General features: G+C 38.2%; 1 non-coding gene and 1 pseudogene across 1 annotated transcript; both read left to right on the plus strand.

Annotated features, from left to right (window-relative positions):
* The first annotated feature begins 2,591 nt into the window (after positions 1–2,591).
* LOC122451386 lies at positions 2,592–6,547 on the plus strand (annotated as a pseudogene).
* TRNAW-CCA lies at positions 4,467–4,539 on the plus strand. The gene has a single exon. It is a non-coding gene; the product is annotated as a tRNA-Trp (tRNA).
* Positions 6,548–15,875: the final 9,328 nt, after the last annotated feature.

Here is a 15,875-nt window from a genome sequence, read left to right on the forward strand (position 1 = left end):
TTGGACTATAGTTTTTGTATTAATAAAATGTTGTGTTAGTTTTAGGTGTTCAGCAAAGTGATTCAGTGATACATATACATGTATCAAGTTCTTTCCCCATTTAAGTAATTAGATTTTTTAAATGTGATTTTTAAATGGATTTCTTTTTTACTCTCCTTTTCTGATATTTCCTTGTTAGTGTAAATAGATGCAAGTGATTTCTGTATGCTAGCCTTCTATCCTGCTATTTGCTTCCATTTTTTTAAATCAGTTCTAGTAGTTTTCTGAGGAATTTTTAGGGTCTGAACTTAATATCTACAGGCTTAGCAAATTTTAAATCTGCAATAAAGTGTCAATAGCTATAAGTAGTATGCTGCAGAATAGATCTTTGGAATTTATTTATCTGGCATAACTGAAACTCTGTGCCATTTAACCACTGTCTCTTCATTTCCTCCTCTTATCAGCCCCCGGTAATCACCATTCTACTCTCTTCTTCCAGAAGTTTGACTTTTTTAGGTTCCATATATAGCTGACATGATACAATTTTTATTTTTCTCTGTCTTATTTCACTTAGCATATGTCCTCCAGCTCCATCCAACTTGTCACAAATCACAGAATTTCCTATTTTTTAAGGCTGAGTAATATTCCATTGTGTGTATGTCTTTGTGTGTACGTATGTGTAACATTTTCTTTATCCATTTATTCACTGATGAATATTAGATTGTTTCCATATGTTGGTGATTGTGGATAGTCCTGTAATGAATATGACAGTACAGGTATCCTGATTTCAACTTCTTTGGATAAATGCCCAGAAGTGGGCTTGCTGAATCACATGGTAGTTCTGTTTTTCAGTATTTTGGGAAATCTCCATATGTTTTTCATAAAGCCTGCACCAGTTACATTCCCACCAACAGTGTACCAGGGCTCCTTATTTTTCAACACGTGGTTGCCAAACACTTGGTATCTTTTGTTTGATAATAATCATTCTCATAGTTTTAAAGCAATAGGTCCTGTGGATTTGATTTGCATTTTCCTGATGATTAATGATATTAAGCACATTTTAATGTACCTGTTAACCTCTTCTTTTGAGAAATATCTATTCAGGACTTCTTTCCATTTTTTTAAATTGGATTATTTGTTTATTTGCTATTTTGATATTGGAGTCCCTTATATATTTTGGATAAAATCAGTTGTTAGACATGTGGTTTGCAGATATATTCTCCCATTCTGTACATTGTCTTATCATTTTGCTGATTGTTGCCTTTATGATGCAAAAGATTTTTAGTTTTTTTTCTTTAATCCCATTTGTTAATTTTTACTTTTGTTGCATGTGCCTTTGTGTGTCACATCCAAAAAGTCATTGCCAAGAACAGTGTCATGGAGCCCTTTCCTCATATTCCCCACCCGCCCCCTCCCAGGAATTTTGTGGTGTCAGATGTTAGATTTAGGCTTTAATCTGATTTTGGTTGGTTTATGTATCCAATTTCATTCTTCTGCATGTGGATATCAAATTTTCCCAACAATCTATTGAAGAGATTATCCTTTCCTCTCATTGTATTGTATTTTTGAGACCCTAGTAGAAGATTAGTTGACCATAGTTATTGGGCTTCTATCTAGGTCTTCTATTTTGTCCCATTAGCTTATGTGCCTTTTTTTATGAAATATACTTTTTTTTTTTAAATTAGTTTGTAACATAATTCAAAATCTGCAAGTATGGTGCTTCCAGCTTTGTTCTTGCTCAAGATCCCTTTACATATTCAGAGCTTTTTGTGATTCCATATAAATTTTAGGATTATTTTTTCTATTTAAGTGAAAAGTGCCTTTGGAATTTTATAGGAAATTCATTGAATCTGTAGATTGCTTTGAGTAACATGGAAATTTTTGCAATATTAATTACTCAGTCTATGAGCAAGAAATAACTTTCCATTTATTTTTGTCTTCTTAAATTTTTTCATCAAGATTTTATAGTTTTTAATGTACAGATCTTTCACCTCCTTTGCTAAATTTTAGTCTCTTTGAAGCTATTATAGATGTAGTTGGCTAAAAGTGACCTCCAAAAGGACTTGTGCCAAATCTGACCTCCCAAGACTGTTTCTGCCAGTGCCCCTGTCCCTGCAGCAGGCTACTGCTGACCCCACCTCTGCAGGAGACCCTCAAACACTCACAGGCAGGTCTGACTCTGTCTCTTGCGGGGTCACTGCTCCTATCCCCAGGGTCCTGGTGCACACATAGTTTTGTTTGTGCCCTCCAAGAGTCTCTGTTTCCCCTAGTCCTGTGCAAGTTCTGTAATCAAATCCCACTGTCCTTCAAAGTCAGATTCCCTGGGCACTCCCAGTCCCTTTGTGGGATCAGATGATCAGGTTGGGAAGTCTGATGTGGGTCCTAGAACTTTTGCAATAGTGCGAGAATTCACTCTCATTCAAATTTTGTCTCTGTCTCATTCACATCCATTTTCTGTTGTAGGATCAAGTCCAGGATTGTCATGGGCTTGGCTTTCTCCTCTTTTAATAAAAACGGCCACATCCCTTCCTCACCATGCAATAGATAAGACTGCTTGGCCTACACTTATGCTGAGTGATGCCAGGGAAACTTCTCAGGATGTGGATTTGGAGTCAGACACAGCTGTGGCAAAAGTGGAGATGCTGCGAAAGCTAAATAAGAGGAAAGGTAAAAAAGAGAAGCCAAAATCTAGTAAGACTGAAGAGGCAGCAGAAGAAAAGGAAGAAATGATTTCCCCCAAAGTTTAAAAAGGTTAAAAAGAAAGCAAGGCCTCCTGAGGTTGACATGAATTCTCCTAAATCCAAAAAGGCCAAAAAGATAGAGGAGCCATCTCAAGATGATATTATTTCTCCTAGAAAAAGTTCAAAAAAGTCAAAGGAGCCCTGTGAAAAGACAATGGCTTCTCCTAAAACCAGAAAAGTTATAAAAAACAAAGAGCCTTCTGAGGAAAAGTTGGTGCACCTAAGCCCAAAATGATGAAGAAAGAAAAAGAAATAAATGTAGAAATTGGAGAGAAAAGCCCCAACTTCAAGAATGAGTTCCCTGATTCTGGACCTGACTCCAAATCCAAGGAAGCTGCCAGTGAAGAAAACAGTGAGTTAGAGCAGGAAATGACTGTGGGGAAAAAAGAACGAGCTTCATCTAATTTCCCCATATCTCAAGAAACTGTTAAAACTTCTCAAAGCCCGTGGGATGACCTTCCCATTCCTATACAAGCAAAGACTTGTCACCACGTCTATAGTGGAAAGGATTTGATTTCACAGACACGGACAGGAACTGGAAAGACATTTTCCCTTGACATCCCTTCTGTTAAGAAACTTCGGGGAGAACTGCAAGACCGGAAGAGAGGCGTGCCCCTCAGGTACTGGTTCTTCAACCACAAGGAGCTGGCAAGTCAGGTCAGCAGAGACTTCAGTGACATCACAAAAAAGCTGGCAGTGGCTTGTTTTTATGGTGGAACATCCTACTGAGGGCAAATTGAACACATGAGGAATGGGATTGATATCCTGGTTGGGACAGCAGGTCGTATCAAAGATCATCTGCATGTGTCTTTTTCAGTTTTGGTTTCCTCAGGCTGTAGACCTAGGAGTGGGATTTGCTGGGTCATATGGTGGTTTTATTCCTAGCTTTTTTTCTTTTAAGGAATCTCCATTCTGTTTTCCATAGTGGTGATATCAATTTATATTCCCACCAACAGTGAAAGAGGGTTCTCTTTCATCCACACTCTCTCCAGCATTTATTGTTTATAGATTTTTTGATGATGGTCATTCTGGCCAGTGTGAGGTGATATCTCGTTGTAGTTTTGATTTGCATTTCTCTAATAATGAGTGATGTTGAGCATCTTTTCAAGTGTTTGTTAGCCATCTGCATGTCTTCTTTGAAGAAACATCTGTTTAGGTCTTTTTCCCACTTTTTGATTGGGTTGTTTGTTTTTCTAGTATTGAGTTGTATGAGCTACTGATATATTTTGGAAATTAATCCTTTGTCAGTTGTTTCATTTGCTATTATTTTCTCCCATTCTGAGGGCTGTCTTTTCACCTTGTTTATAGTTTCCTTTGCTATGCAAAAGCATTTAAGCTTAATTAGGTCCAACTTGTTTACTTTCGTTCTTATTTCCATTACTCTAGGAGGTGGGTCATAGAGGATCTTGCTTTGATTTATGTCATCAGTTGATTATGTAAAAACTCTAAGAGTTTTACAGTTTTTGGTATTATTCAGCACTATTTACAACAGCTAGAACATAGAAGCAACCTAGATGTCCACTGACAGATGAATGGATACAGAAGTTGTACATACACACAACGAAATATTACTTAGCATTAAAAAGGAACACATTTGAGTCAGTTCTAATGAGGTGGATGAATCTAGAGCTATTATACAGAATGAAGTAAGTCAGAAAGAGAAAGATAAGTATCATATACTAATGCATATATACAGAATCTAGAAAGATAGTATTGATGAATTTATTTGCAGGGTACCAATGGGCTTCCCTGGTGGCTCAGAGGTTAAAGCATCTGCCTCCAATGCAGGAGACCCGGGTTCGATCCCTGGGTCAGGAAACTCCCCTGGAGAAGGAAATGGCAACCTACTCCAGTATTCTTGCCTGGAGAATCCCATGGACAGAGGAGCCTGGTAGTCTACAGTCCACGGGATCGCAAAGAGTCGGACATGACTGAGCGACTTCACTCACTCAATGGAGAAACAGACAAACAGACATAGAGAGTAGACTTATGGACGTGGGGAGAGAAGAGGAGAGGGGGAGATGTATGAGTAACATGGAAACTTACATTACCATGTGTAAAATATGTAAAATAGAGAGCCAGCGGGAAATTGCCCCATGGTTCAGGAAACTCAAACAGGGGCTCTGCATCAGCCTAGAGGGGTGGGATGGGGAGAGGGATGGGAGGGAGGCTCAATAGGGAGGGGATATATGTGTACCTATGGCTGACTCATGTTGAGGTTTGAAAGAAAGCAACAAAATCCTGTAAAGCAATTATCCTTCAATAAAAAGAAATAAACTTTAAAAAAAGACCACCTGCAGAATGGCAAGCTAGATCTCACCAAACTTAAGCATGTTGTCCTGGATGAGATGACCGGATGTTAGACAAGGGCTTTACTGATCAAGGGGAAGAGATTTTATCCATTGCATGCAAGAATGATTCAAAAGACAATTCCAAAACATTACTTTTTCCTGCAACTTGCCCCCACTGGGTGTGTAATGTTGCTAAGAAATACATGAAATCTACATTTGAACAAATGGACCTGATTGGTAAAAAGATGCAGAAAACGGCAATAACTGTAGTGCATCTGGCTGTCAAGTACCACTGAGGAGGAGGGCGGCAGTTATTGGAGACAGTGGTTTTCAAGGGCGCACTATCATATTTTGTGAAATGAAGAAAAGCCCAGGAGTTGTCACAGAATGTGGCCATAATGCACAATGCCCAGTCATTACACAGAGACATTCCACAGAAGCAAAGGGAAATCACCCGGAAAGGTTTTAGAAATGGTGATTTTGGAGTCTGGGTTCCAACCAATGTTGTTTCAGGTGGGTTAGACATCCCTGAGGTCCATCTGGTTGTTCAAAGTTCTCCGCCAAAGGATGTGGAGTCCCTACATTCATCGTTCTGGGCAAACAGGTAGAGTTGGAATGACCGGGATTTGCATCTGCTTTTCCCAGCACAAAGACTACCAGTTAGTCCAAGTGGAGCAAAAAGTGGGAATTAATTTAAGCAAATAGGTGTTCGTTCTCCAACAGAGATAATAAAGCTTCTAGCAAAGATGCCATCAGGTTCTTGGACTCTGTGCCTCCCACTGCGATTGGTACTTCGAGCAGTCAGCCGAGAAGCTGATTGGGGAGCAGGGGGCCCTGGAAGCCCCGGCAGCGGCCCTGGCCCACTTCTCTGGCGCCATGTCGGTAGACCAGCGCTCCTTGAGCAACTCAAATACAGGCTTTGTAACCATGATCTGCGGTGCTCGATTGAAATGCCAAACGTTAGTTATGCTTAGAAAGAACTTAAAGAGCTACTGGGTGAGGAGATTGATTCCAAAGTGAAGGGAATGGTCGTTCTCAAAGGAAAGCTGGGTGTTTGCTTTGACATCCCTACTGTACCAGTAACAGAAATACATGGCATGCTTCACGGCGCTGGCAGTTTTCTGTGGCTACAGAGCAGTCAGAGCGAGAAGGACCAGGGGAGGATATTGCAACTTCCAAGGGCAACCGAGGTGTCGGGACAGCGGAAAAGAAGTAGGAGCTTCAGAGGACAGCGATCAGGAGGTGGCAACAAAGAGTGTGTTAGGCGCTCAGTCGTGTCCGACTCTTTACGACCCCGTGGACTGTAGCCCACCAGGCTCTTCTGTCCACTGAATTCTCCAGGCAAGAATACTGCAGTGGGTTGTCATTTCCTCCTCCAGGGGACCATCCTGATCCAGGGATTGAACCCAGGTCTCCCGCATTGCGGGCAGATGCTTTATGATCTGAGCTACTAGGGAAGCCTAGGAGAGAAACAAAAGTTACAGATTCCAAAACAAAGGCCAGAGGCAGAGTTTTAATAAAGCATTCGGACAGTAATTTGAAATAGAGGATTTATTTGGCAGAAACAGAACTATGTTCAGCAACATGGAACTGAACATTATTTTTCATGCAAATTTAATAGCACATTGTATTTCCATCTTGACCACTTGCCCAGTCCCCATCTCTTCGAGAGAGGTAAACTTCATCTAAAATATTTCATCTGATTGATGATTGTCATTTATAACTTGATTGCTACTTCTGTCTTGGGTATTCCTTTGGAAAAGGTGTATGGATTCATTACATAGTCTAATGTATTGTCTATAGATTGTAGGATAAGGTCAAGCAAGTATTTGCTGATACTTTTTAAATTGACCTGTCTTTATACTTAGAAATATCTCTTAATAGTAGGTTTTCCTGGTGGCTCAGATGGTAAAGAATCCGTCTGCAATGCCAGAAACGCGTGTTCAATTCCCTGGGTTTGGAAGATCCCCTAGAGAAGGAAATGGCAACCCACTCCAGTATTCTTGCCTGGAGAATTCCATGGACAAAGGAGACTGGTGGGCTACAGTCCATGGAGTTGCACAGAGTCAGACACGACTGAGCGACTGTCACTCACACTCACTCTTAATAGTGCCCTTTCTAAATATCTCGGGGAATGCAACAGTTTCTAGAGAAGCACTTTGAACACTCAAGGCTTTGTTCTCTAATTGGTATTCCTCGGTCACTTGCCCATCAGTTACTCCTATGGTCCTGAAAGGTTGTTGCTGAACAATAAGACACAGGATTCTTGGTCTCCAGAGGAGACGAATTCAATCCGGGGCCAGAGATAAGGCTGGATCACTCAGAGCTTTTGTGTAATAAAGTTTTATTAAAGTATAAAGGAGATAGAGAAAGCTTCTGACATAGGCATCAGAAGGGGGCAAAAGAGTACCCCCTTTTCTAGTGTTAGCAATGGAGTTATATACTCTCCAACGAATCCAAAGAATGTCTGGAGGTTGTAAAGACCTCACCAGACCTACTCCCATAATTTACATTTTAAGATAACAGAGTTGGCCAGAAGGTTTAATCCAAAGATTGTCCTCAGGCAGGATACATTATTGTTATATAGTCACTCACAATCTGTTAATGAAAAGAAAGGAATGTCATAAAACTTAGAACCGCACCAGATAATTCATCCCTGGCCATAAAACAATTGACTTGAATCTTGTAGAAGGGCAGATTACCAACAAATAGTTTCATTTACATAGATTAGGGGAACAATACCTGAGTAAGTAGGTTGGGCCATTTGGCGGAACCAACTTGAAGATAGAGTCTGGGGTACATTAACATAGCTTAAGACAACATTTCCATAAGAAAAAGAAATGTATTGGTTAACTCAAGGTTTGAGAGTAGTTAGCTTCAGGTGAAACCAGGTGTCATGGCAACATAGCATTTTAAGAGAAACCTCCTTTTAAATTTGCATAGAGAAGAAAAAATGTCGCTGGTTTGTTTCCTCCTGCCGCTTAAGAGAGATAAAAATGTCTGGTGCTTGCAGCCTATTTCCTCCGTTTGGAGACCACTGGCCTTCCTGCCTGTTACCCTCTCGGTCCTATGATGGGTTTTCTGAAAATTAACAGTGATCAATATTTTGAAATAAGGTTTCACCCTTAAGCTGTGATGGAACACAGCTTACACCAGCATATGTTCTAGATTTGGAGGATGGTGATATATTTGATAGGAGATAGTATTTAGATTAGCCATTGTTATGTGTATTTTGATACAGTTTTAGCTTCTCAATATAAGGTGATTCATGCTTCAGTTAATTCTTCACAGATTTTAAAAATATATGTATGTGTAAGTGTAAATATTTTACTAGAAATTATTTTACATGGCCCCATAACTTTCTTCCTAAGTAAGGAGGCTGAATAAATGGTGCTTGATGATAATGTACTCCATCTCCTATTGAAAAATTAACATAATTTACCAAGAAGGAACTAGAGGAGTAGGGGCATAGCACTGCATTGCTGAAGAGTCAGAAAATCACTGAAAATATTTTCTACATGCAAGAAGGAAACATTCATATGTGTTGAGAGGAAAGAGAAGGGCAGGTGAAGGTGCATGATAAAGCTCCTTTTAAATAGTGAAAACTTAATTGTGCATTAATGTTTCTAGAGTTCAACTTCTAATGGGCAAGCTAGGGATTTTAGGTACAATGATCCAATTTAGTTTCTCAAAGCCTAGCTCCTATACTACATTTTAGGATCTCGTTCTGTTACACTGCTACTCCTACTGCTAGCTGAAAGGTTGCAGCTACCTAGAGACTTCTTTTTAAGAACAAACTATATGGTTATTTTTAGGTTGTTGCTTTGAGGGAACTGAAGAACCTAATATAGCCCCAGGATGGGTATTGCTCTGAGGTCTCAAGTGATATTTCTCTGGGAAGCTTTGCACATGATACAGGAACTTGAGAGTAGCATTTTCTTCATGTCTTAATTCCTTTAAGTTCTGTACTGGGAACCTTGAGAAATAAACTGTGATAGGAGGAATTCAAGCACATGGCCATCTTATTTTCACTTAATTATTTTGCACAACTGAAATCTTTCTAGACACTGGTTTCTCTAACTGGGTCTTTATAGCTAACTGCTTCTTACTCAGTCACATTTACAGTAAGGGGCTCAAAAGCCAACTCAACTCCTTGATTCTTGAGGCAGGATTCTTTCTCTGTTTAGACTTCTGTTCTGTCCTTGAGTCCTGACTGCATGTCTCTCTGTTCTCATATTCTCTTTGCTTTCATTCTTTCATCCACTTATCAGTGTTATTGCTTGAACTCCTCATGGTTTCCCATCAAACCAGAGGGAGTTAAGTACTTGATGACCAACAACTCTTGCCTTGAGGATCACATTTTACTAAATTCTGATTTTGCTGAGATACTAAGCTTACTTAATTAACAACCAAAAGCATTTAAGTTTGCATAGAAATGGGTTGGTTTATCAAGTAGATTGAAAGGGCAGTGTACCTGGCCTTTAGGAAGAAATAAACAGAGAGTAAAGAAGATGAATGGGAATTTCACTTTACATGGCTTAGGACAACCTGACCATCTCAATAAATGAATCCAAAGTTTCTTCTGGATCCCAGAATTCAAGCCATATTTATAAATGTATGATTCAAATACTGTATGGTTTAAATAGGTTTGTTGGGCTAGCCTGGGAAATAATATCATTTTTACTATTTTCTACAGAGAAAGTATTTTCCAATTTATGTATCAGACAACTCAATGAACTTTTAAAATATAATCAATTTTTATGTTGTAAGTATCTGGGCAGCAGTTTCCTTACTGTTGTACATAAAATGTTTTTACTATAAAATTTAGTTAATATATAAAAATATAGCTTTATGCCATAATAGTTACTAGTACTTACCAAGAAAATGGCTGTGATTTCTTGGCAAAATTAATTTCTGTCTTCTGTCTTACTAGATGTAATTAACAATCAATAAAAATACATGTGAAATGTTTTCTGAAACTTCAAAGTTAATGAAATTGTTCTTATTGCTCAAAGCTGAGCATACCGACTGTGGTTATTTGTTCAAACAAAAGCAAAAATAAACCAAATAGAAGAGTATTATATTGTCAAGATGTTTTATTATGCCTCAGGCCAAACAACTAACAGGGAGGGAGCACAGCCCAAGCATTAACAGAAAATTAGGTTAAAGATTTACTGAGCATGGCACTGCCCACCAGAGCAAGACTCAGTTTTCCCCCAAAGCCAGTTTCTCCCTTCAGAAAAATAGAACAATCCTCTTATCCTCATTCATCAGAGAGCAGACAGAAGAAGCAAGAACTACAACCCCACAGACTCCAGGAAAATTACAATCACAGAAAGCTAACCAAAATGATCACATGAATCAGAGCCTGTGTAACTCAAAAATGCCATGAGCCATGTCATGCAGGGCCACCCAAGATGGAAAGGTTATGGTGGAGAGTTCTGACAAAATATGGTCCACTGAGAAGGGAGTGGCAAACCACTTTAGTATTCTTGCCTCAAGAAATCCCACAGTATGAAAAGGCAAAAAAAGAATACACTGGAAGATGAGCCCCCCCCGGGTCAGCAGATGTCCAATATGTTACTGGGGAAGAACCGAGAAATAACTCTAGAAAGAATGAAGAGGCTGGGCCAAGACAGAAATGAAACTCAGTCATGGATGTGTCTGTTGGCAAGAATAAAGTCTGATGCTCTAAATAACAATATTGCATTGGAACCTGGAATGTTAGGTCCATGAAGCAAGGTAAATTGGACATGGTCAAGCAGAAGATGGCAAAGTTGAGCATCAACATTTTAGGGACCAATGAGCTAAAATGGACAGGAATGGGCAAATTTAATTCAGATGACCATTATATCTACTACTGTGGGTAAGAATCCCTTAAAAGAAATGGAGTAGCCCTCATAGTCAACAAAAGAGTTTGAAATGCAGTACTTGGATGCAACCTCAAAAATGACAGAATGAAGTCACTTTGTTTCCAAGGTGAACCATTCAATATCATGGTAAACCAAGTCTATGCCCTGATTAGTAATGCTGAAGAAGTTGAAGTTGAACAGTTCTATGAAGACCTATGGGACCTTCTAGAACTAACACCCCAAAAATATGTCCTTTTCATTATAGGGGACTGGAATGCAAAAGTAGGAAGTCAAGAAATACCTGAAGTAACAGGCAAATTTGGCCTTGGAGTACAGAATGAAGGAGGACAAAGGCTAATAGAGTTTGGCCAAGTGAACACTTTTGTCATAGCAAACACCCTCTCCCAAGAATACAACAGACAACTCTACACATGGACATCACCAGATGATCAATTCTGATGTTAGATCAATTACATTACTTGAAGCCAAAGATGGAGCAACTCTACAGTCAGCAAAAACAAGACCTGGAGCTGACTGTGGTTCAGATCATGAACTCCTTACTGCAAAATCTGGGCTTAAATTGAAGAGCATAACGAAAACTACTGGTCTATTCATGTATGACCTAATCAAATCCTTTCTGATTATACAGTGGAAGTGACAAAGAGATTCAAGGGATTAGACCTGGTTGACTGGTATCTGGAGAATTACAGACAAACTTTCAAAAGGTTTTTTCAGGAGGTGGTGACCAAAATATTCCCAAAGGGAAAAAAAAATTCAAGAAAGTGGTCATCTGAAGAGGCTTTACAAATAGCTGAGAAAAGAAGAGAAGCAAAAGGTAAAGGGGAAAGGGAAAGATATATCCAACAGAGTGGAGAGTTCCTGAGAATAGCAAGTAGAGATAAGAAGGCCTTCTTAATTGCACAATGCAAAGAAATAGAGGAAAATAATAGAATGAGAAAAACTAGAGATCTCGTCAAGAAAATTGGAAATATCATGGGAACATTTCATACAAAAATGGGCACATTAAAGGCCAGAAATGGCAAGGATCTGACAGAAACAGAGGAGATTAAGAAGAGGTGGCAAGGATAAACAGAAGAACTATATAAAAAAGGTCTTAATGACCCAGATATCCATGATGGGTAGTCACTCACTGAGAACCTTATATCCGGGAGTGTGAAGCCAAGTGGGCCTTAGGAAGCATTACCATGAACAAAGTTAGTAGATGTGGTGGAATTACAACTGAGCTATTTAAAATCTAAAAGATGAGGCTGTCAAAGTGTTGTATTAAATGGTTTAAATAAGCAAGGAAGGCTTTATTCAAAACCCTTGCATAAGAGAAGACAGGCTGAATTTAACTTTGTTGGAACAGAAGGTCAAAGTGCTTTTAAACACTAGAGTGAGCTACTGGACTGGTACTGGATGAAAATTTGGAGAAAAGTTGTCAGTTAGATCAGGCCATATGTGTTTGCTAACTTACTGATCACAATTAGTCTCATGTGTTTTCACAGAGACTGGGAGATAGGGGCACTATCTTTCTTGATTATAATAATTTAATATAATGACCCTCATTTCCTTGAAAAAGACATTCTTGGGTTGTCAAACTGGCAAGAGTCTGGGAGATGATTGACATATCAAAGGGTAGAAAAATATAATTGCAAGTTTTCTAAAAATAAGTGCTCTAAGAAAATAGAAGTCAGGGGTTTACAATCAAAAAGAAAAAGAAATTATAATATATAATATAATTAATATATATAATTATATATATAATTAATATATATTATATTATAATATAATTAATATATAATATATTTAATATATATTATTAAAATATATATATTTTATATAAAATAAAAATATATATATTAATATATATAATATAATATAAATTAATATATATAATTATATATCTAATTATAATATATAATTAATATATATTATATTATAATATAATTAATATATAATATATAAAAAATATAATAAAGATTTAAAAAAATGTAGAAAGTTATGTCCCAAAGGAAGGGAGAAGATACAACCCCAGGAAAACAACTAAATTAAGTGGAAATAAGCAGACTTCCAGAAAATGAATTCATAAAAGTGATAGTGAAGATGATCCAGTGGAAAATAGTGGAAAAGATGGAAAATATGTTTGCCAAAGACCTACAAGAACCAAGGAACAAACAAGCAAAGATGAATAATACACTAGAAGGAGTCAGCAGAATAACTGAGGCAGAAGAATGGGTAAATGACCTGGAGGACAGGCATGGTGGAAATTCACTACCTCAGAACAGAATACAGAAAAAAGAATGGAAAGAAGTTAAGACAGCCTAAGAGACCGCTTGGACAACATTAAATGCACCAACATTCACATTATAGGGGTCCCAGAAGGAGAAGAGATGCAGAAAGGACCTGAGAAAATATTTGAAGAGATGACAGTTGAAAACTTCCCCAACATGGGAAAGCAAATATTCAACCAAGTCCAGGAAGCACAGAGAGTCCCAGGCAGGATAAACCCAAGGAAGAACACATCGAGACACACAGCAGTCAAACTGACAAAAATTAAAGACAAAGACAAAATATTAAAAGCAACAAGGGGGAAATGACAACACAGGGAACTCCGATCAGGTTATCAGCAGATTTCTCAACAGAAACTCTGCAAGCCAGAAGGGATGGCATGATATATTTAAAGTGATGAAACAGAAGAACCCACAACCAAGAATACTCTACCCAGCAAAACTCTCATTCAGATTTGATGGAGAAATCAAAAGCATTCCAGACAAGCAAAAGTTAAGAGAATTCAGCACCACCAAGCCAGCTATACAACAAATGCTAAAGAACTTCTCTAGGCAAGAAACACAACACAAGAGAAGGAAAAGACCAGCAGAAGATAAAACCAAAACAATTAAGAAAACGGTGATAGGATCATGTTGTTGCTATTCAGTCGCTGAGTCATGTCTGACTCTTTTTGACCCCAAGGACTGCAGCATACCAGGCTTCTCTGTCCATCACCAACTCCCAGAGCTTGCTGAAACTCATGTCCATTGAGTTGGTGATGCTATCCAACCATCTCATCCTCTGTCGTCCTCTTCTCCTTCCACCCTCAATCTTTCCCAGTATCAGGGTCTTTTCCAAAGAGTCAGCTTTTCGCATCATGTGGCCAAAGTATTGGAGCTTCAGTCTCAGCATCAGTCCCTCCAATGAATATTCAGGATTGATTTCCTATATCCATAATTACCTTAAGTGTAAATGGATTAAATACACCAAAGAAAAAACATAGACTGTCGAGGCAGATGAAGACGTGTGCACTTGCACTTCAACTTATCACATCATTCTGCTTGATCTCCCAAATTGCATGTGATTATTTTATATTGTTAGGTTAATCATGTTTCCATTATTGCTTGCAATTGTAATTATTTTTTATTTTTTATCTGGCTATTCATTGTAAAAACTGATAAACGTCTTTTACTATTGTGATTATGTAACTATTGCTCACTTAAAGCCATGGTATCATGACTGGTCAACAGAAAAATAATAAAACTCTATATCACCAGGGCTACAATTTAATAGAAAAACCTGTAATCACTTTTTAAAATCCAGATGCATATCAGAGTTATATTGAAATTGTTTGAAAATTACAAATGCCCAAGTATTGCCTTTTTTTCCTCCAGAGTTACAGATGTTTTTAAAGAGCAGTCATGTTTTATTGGACCATATGATGATCTTTTACTTATATCTAATTTGTTTCACTTTTTCTATTTCATATTCAGTGCTCCCATTTCATTTAGTTTATGTTTTCCAATATCTCCACCTCCTCTTCTTTTTATGCTCTTTCTGAAGCTTTTATCAAGCATCGTAGAAAAGCTTTTGTATACATATATGCAAATAATATGCATAATATATATTTTAGAAAACTTATGAATTCTTGCCTAAATAAAAAAAAAATGACACGTTGATTCCACTTGCTTGATGTAATATGAATAAAGTGCTTTATTTCCAATTGAAAAAGTAGAGATTTATCAAGTAACAAAGCTTTTACTGTATAGCACAGGGAACTATAGTCAATATCCTGTAATAGCCTATAAAGGAAAATAATTTCAGTAATAATATATGTGTATATGTATAACTGAATCACCTTGCTGTGCCCCTGAAACATTACTAGTCAACTATACTTCAACACTATCTATCTATCTATCTATATATAGATATAAAGAAAAATATAAAGTTTAGTAAAATGACCCTGAAAAAGAATGGACATATGTGTTAATATGTGTAACTGAATCCTTTGCTGGGCATCTGAAATTAATACAGCATTGTAAATCCACTACTCTCGAATATAAAAGAAAAAAATTAAATTAAAAAATACTATTTAACCCCCGCAAAAAATGGTTAGTCAAAGTGAGGGGAACATTAGACCTTATTTCTTATAATGGGCTGAATTCTCTAAAGCATTTTTTTTCCTCCAAAGTTAGTCGAACGTCAACCTTTCTTCGGGGAGGGTGCTGGAAGGACATTGAAGGAAGAAGAGTGTCTCCTCATATAGAGCATCCTGTCCTCTAATTTCCCAGCCCAGGATGGTGCTCCTCCTACCACAGCACACTGGGACCCCTGTCATCAGCTGCTGCTTCGCCATCCTGCCTGCCGCTGGAAGGGTTGCAGCCTATTTGCATCAAGACTGCAGACCAGCTCTGGCCTGGCAAAGAGCTCTGCCATCAATTTGCTGCTGTTGTTCAGTTACCAAGGCATGTCCAACTCTTTGCGACCCCATGGACTGCAGCACTCCAGCCTCCCCTGTCCTCTGCTATCTCACGAGGTTTGCCCAAGGTCATTGCCATTGAGTCAATGATGCTATCCAACCATGTCATCCTCTGTCGTCCCCTTCTCCTTTCACTTTCAATCTTTCCCAGCATCAGGGTCTTTTCCAATGTGTCAACTCTTCACATCAGGTGGCCAAAGTATAGGACCATCAGCTTCAGCATCGGTCCTTCCAATGAATATTCAGGGTTCATTTCCTTTAG

Source organism: Cervus canadensis, chromosome 12 (genome assembly GCF_019320065.1).
Source record: "Cervus canadensis isolate Bull #8, Minnesota chromosome 12, ASM1932006v1, whole genome shotgun sequence".
Taxonomy (NCBI): domain Eukaryota; kingdom Metazoa; phylum Chordata; class Mammalia; order Artiodactyla; family Cervidae; genus Cervus; species Cervus canadensis.